Source organism: Polypterus senegalus, chromosome 15 (assembly GCF_016835505.1).
Source record: "Polypterus senegalus isolate Bchr_013 chromosome 15, ASM1683550v1, whole genome shotgun sequence".
NCBI classification, from domain to species: domain Eukaryota; kingdom Metazoa; phylum Chordata; class Cladistia; order Polypteriformes; family Polypteridae; genus Polypterus; species Polypterus senegalus.
The window spans coordinates 134,769,955-134,775,551 of NC_053168.1; positions in this window are offsets into that span (position 1 = coordinate 134,769,955).

The window sequence follows — 5,597 nt, forward strand, 5'->3', positions numbered from 1 at the left end:
ATTTTTTTTTTACCAGTTCTGCCCCCCCCCCCCACACCCACCACCACTTCCCTCCTCCTCCTCCTCCACCCCACCACCCTCCTCTCATTTTCTCTTCTATTTTTATTGCTCTGAAAGTAGATGAGCAGTTGGAGAAGGTTAACAATTTGGATCTTTCAGATATCATTCCTCTCACCCCCCACGAAAAAAAAAACAAAAAAATAAGTTTGGGCTTTTCATTTTTCGGCAGGTGAGCCTCGATGGACACGCTTGTCTTTTACTCATGGGGGCCATCTATCCTGCATTAAAGGAGACAAATGGCGCTGGACTCCGAATGTAAAAAGCTCTGTGTACCTTTGTGTGTCAGTTAATTGTGTAGCCATCGTAACAACTTAGATCTTGGGGGTCCTTGTTTGAATGAATAGATTTCAGAAAATTGGCATCACTAAAATGGCCCCAATGTATGTAACTGCCCCATTATATCAATAAGATAGAAATTCACTGGAAGAATGGGAGAGACTTCCAAATGCTTCATAAACACAGTGAGAGAGTCTAAAATGTGGAAGGAGGTGGGCAGTTAGGAGCTTAGCATGAAGGAGGAGGACATTTAGGAGCTGAACATGAAGAAAGAGGGCAGTTAGGAGCTGAACATGAAGGAGGAGGGCATTTATGGGCTGAACATGAAGGAGGAGGGCAGTTATGGGCTGAACATGAAGGAGGTGGGCATTTAGGAGCTGAACATCAAGGAGGTGGGCATTTATGAGCTGAACATGAAGGAGGAGGGCATTTAGGAGCTGCAAATAAAGGAGGTGGGCAGTTAGGATGAGCAAATTAAGGCAGTTAGGAGCAGCAAATGAAGGCAATTAGGAGCTGAACATGAAGAAAGAGGGCATTTAGGAGCTCAGCATGAAGGAGGAGGGCAGTTATGGGCTGAACATGAAGGAGGTGGGCATTTAGGAGCTGAACATAAAGGAGGAGAGCAGTTAGGAGCGCAGCATGAAGGAGGAGGGCAGTTATGGGCTGAACATGAAGGAGGAGAGCAGTTAGGAGCTCTATATATATATAGATTACTTTTTTTTTGCTCTTTCAGTGTGTGTCAGGCTTGCGCGCGTGAATAAAGTGACCGAGATTCTTTAAAGGAACGGGCGTACCGTCTTTGACTGCCCACCGCGAAAGGAAGGGAGGAGAAAGTGGAAAGTTACATGAATACAGATGGGAAAACAGGGGTATTTATATGGCGGAGACAGGAAGGGGGTGGTCCATGGTGGCCAGAAGAGGAAGCGCTGTCTTCAGTAGGTGGGTTCTGAGAAGGAAGGGAAGTGACGTCATCGGAGGGAGGGTTGGTGGTCACGTCACTGTTTGGCTGGTTCTTCTGCTGGTCCGCAGAGGGAGAAAAAGAGAGTAGGTCAGATGGCAGCACCAACCGCTGGTCCAGCTGAGAAACAACATTATTTGAGCCTTACCAACCTCCTCCCAATCGCACGTGTGTGACAATATATACTTGTAGTGCCCTCCATAATATTTGGGACAAAGGCACATACCCCCTGCCACTCCCTCTTTTGTCCCAGAGTGGTACCGCTTTACCCTCTTGATGTGCACATATGACACTATATAGTGCCCTCCATAATATTTGGTACAAATGTCCCCTCATGTTCCAGGGTGGTACTGCTTTAACTTCAGATTAGACCACAATGTGATCCTCTTGACGTGCACGTATGACACTGTACAGTGCCCTCCATAATATTTGGGACAAAGACACATTTTTTCTTGTCCTTGATGTCCCCCTCTGCTCCACAGTTTAACATTACAAATCAAACAATTCAGACATTGAGATTAAAGTGCACGTTGCAGACTTTCATTTAAGGGGATTGGCAGACATTTTGATCACACCACACTTTTTCTGCACGGCCCCCCCATTTCAGGGCACCATATTGTTTGGCACACAGTAATGGCAGGTCTATTAAAGCCATTGTCATATTGAGCACTTTGTCGCCAATCCCTGGCATGCACTGACTTCTTGAAGTCTGCCATTCATAGACATCACCAGGTGGTGAGGGTCTTCTGTGGTGATGTTCTGCCAAGCCTCTAATGCGGCCATCTTCAGCTCCTGCTTGTTTTCTCTTCAGGACTTAGAAGGCCGGCTTAGGTAGATTTAAATCAACGTGAGTGGCCTGGCCTTTGTTTTATCAGCATTGTGTTTGGCTGCTTATCTTGTTGTAGGATGAAGTGCCATCCAATGTGTTTGAAGGCCTTTACAGGAACCTGAGCAGATCAGATGTTTCTCTAGACCTCAGAATTCATTGTGATGTCAGCAGCTCCATCATCAGTGAAGAGAAGTGTGCCAGGACCTGTGGCAGCCATACGTGCCCAAGCCATAACACCCCCACCTCCACTGTGTTTAACAGATGAGGTGATCTGCTTTGGATCTCGGGCAGTTCCTTTTGGTCTCCAGACGTTGCTCTTGTCAGGTTAGTCTTTGTCTCGTCTGTCCACCAGACCTTTTCCCAGGATCCCGCAGGCTCTTTTAAATCCTTTTTTCCCCAAACTGTAATCTGTCTCTCCTGGTTTTGTGGCTACCTAGTGGTTTGCGTCTTGCAGTGTGGCCTCCGTATCTTCTGCTGATAGTCGTCTCTGACACGTCCACATCTGCTTCAATGTTGTACAACAATAAAATGTGAAAACTTCCAAGGGAACGAATGCATCTTCGCAGGCACTGTGGACCATTAAATCAAATTACATTAAACGGGTTTGAGAAAATAATGTTATGTTACAATTTGGTGGGTCTGCCAGTGGCCACTGTAGTGGAGTGTTTAGCTCTAATTACGCCGTACATCATGACGATTAGTGAAGCTGATTAAGCGTTCAAGTTAAGAAAGCATGTGTAACAACTTGGAAATATAAACTAAGGCAAAATAATCCATTAAAACCGCTTATTTCTTTGTTAATTTTTTAACACTCTCTTTTACATTTCCTCTCAACTGGAAACACATGCCCAGACCCAAGTGACACTGTCTTTATTTACAACATGGAGCTCAGCAATGCTTCCCTCCACCAGGAACTTGGAACTTAATATCCACATTCCTTTAGCGGCCACATGTCCACAGAGAGTCATAAAAAGCCTACAGTCAGAGAGAAACTGAAATCCTTTTTGTTTCAGAACTTATCCACACATGGGTGGTCATTTTTTTTTTTACATCTGAAGCTTTTTCAGAAATGAAATGTAACTGCTGTCCACCCTGATAAGAAGAAGGGGCTTTGGGGTCAGTAAAGTGAGGTGAGGTCCTTAATGACGGCCAGTTAGTGTGCGTAATCAGGTCACATAGCAGATATGAAAATATGAAATAAAAGTGGTGGTGGTCATTTTGAGTGGGCCCTGAAATGGAGTAGACGTCATCTGCAGGCCTGACTGCTCCTGCCTTGCACCTGACGATGTCAAGATAGGCTTCAGCCTCCATGATCCTCAGTGGAATGAAGAGCGTTACGGAATATCATGGTATGTTCAAAAACAAATTTCACGTGTGCTCCTTTGGTAACGGCACAGACCATTACGTCGTCCTTTTCTGAAGAGACAATCAGTGTGTTCACGTATATTTCACAGAAACCTGGTTAATAAAAATGCCACGTGTACAGTTATTCCAGTTAAAGAAACCTCCAGTCTCTGAGAAACCTGGTTAACAGACCTCAGTGTTAACATTTCTACTCGAATGCATTTTGTGATGCATGAAGTAATAAAATACATTGCATTTATCTTTCCAAGAGATGGCGCATTGCAGACACTTCTAGAAATAAAGTGCCTTACACTAAATGCTTGTGATGCGCCATCTGTTGAAATGACAAATGCAATACATTACATTGCTACAAATGTTTGTGATGCGCCGTCTGTTGGAATGACAGAGACAAGTAACTCTGGTGGACACAGGGATACGCAGAAGCACAAACGCTTAAAGAAACCTCTAGTCTCTGAGAACCCTGGTTAACAGACCTGAGTTTTAACATTTATATTCAAATGCATTTTGTGATGCATGTAGTAATAAAATGCATTGCATTTATCTTTCCAAGAGATGGTGCATTGCAGACATTTATAGAAATAAAGTGCCTTACTACAATTGCTTGTGATGCACCATCTATTGAAATGACAAATGCAATGCATTATATTGCTACAAATGTTTGTGGTGCACCATCTATTGAAAGAGACAAGCAACTGTGGTAGACAAAAAATATGCAAACATACAGACACTTAAAGAAACCTCTAGCCTCTGAAAAACCTGTTTAACAGACATCAGTGTTAATGTTTCTATCAAAATGTATTTTGCAATGCACGTAGTAATGAAATGTATTGCATTTGTCTTTCCAACAGATGGCGCATTGCAAACATTTGTAGTAATACATTGCTTTACTACAAATGCTTGTTATGCGCCATCTGTTGAAATGACAAATGCAATACTTTATATTGCTACAAATGTTTGTGGTGCACCATCTGTTGGAATGACAGCAACAAACAACTGGAGTGGACACAAAGATATGCAGACGCACAGGCACTTAAATAAACTTCTAGTTTCTGAATAACATTGTTAACAGGCCTCAGTTTTAATGTTTCTATTGGAATATATTTTGCAGTGCATGGGATGCCCCATCTATTATAATGTCAAATGTAGTGCATTATAGTGCTACAAATGTTTGTGTTACACCATCTAGTGAAAGAGACAAGCAACTATGGTGGACAAAAAAATATGCAAACATACAGACACTTAAAGAAACCTCTAGTCTCTTAGAAACCTGGTTAACAGACCTCAGTGTTGATGTTTATATCAAAATGTATTTTGCAATGCATGTAGTAATAAAACGTATTGCACTTGTCTTTCCAACAGATGGCGCATTGCAAAATTTGTAGTAATACATTGCTTTACTACAAATGCTTGTGATGCACCATCTGTGAAATGAAAAATGCAATGCATTATATTGCTACAAATGTTTGTGGTGCACCATCTGTTGAAAGAGACAAGCAACTGTGGTGGACAAAAAATATGCAAACATACAGACACTTAAAGAAACCTCTAGCCTCTGAAAAACCTGTTTAACAGACATCAGTGTTAATGTTTCTATCAAAATGTATTTTGCAATGCACGTAGTAATGAAATGTATTGCATTTGTCTTTCCAACAGATGGCGCATTGCAAACATTTGTAGTAATACATTGCTTTACTACAAATGCTTGTGATGCGCCATCTGTTGAAATGAAAAATGCAATGCATTATATTGCTACAAATGTTTGTGGTGCACCATCTGTTGGAATGAAAGAGAAAAGCAACTGGGGAGGGAATGACAGAGACAAGGCAACACAACGATATGCAAACATTTGTAGCAGTTGTTGGTGGGCGGCTGGGGGTGGTACCTAGCCGGGACACCCAGGAGGACCGGAGGAGGGTTTGCGCCTCCTCCAGACCACGAGGGGGTGACTGCCCTGGTTGTGTTGGGGGCCACGGGTAGAGGGCTTGGAAGCCCAACCCTGTAGGGGCCCGTGGCCACTGCCAGGAGGTGCCCCGGTGCCTGAAGAACCCTGGACCTCAGCACTTCTGCCACACCAGGAAGTGCTGGGGGGAAGAAGACTGGGGACACCCG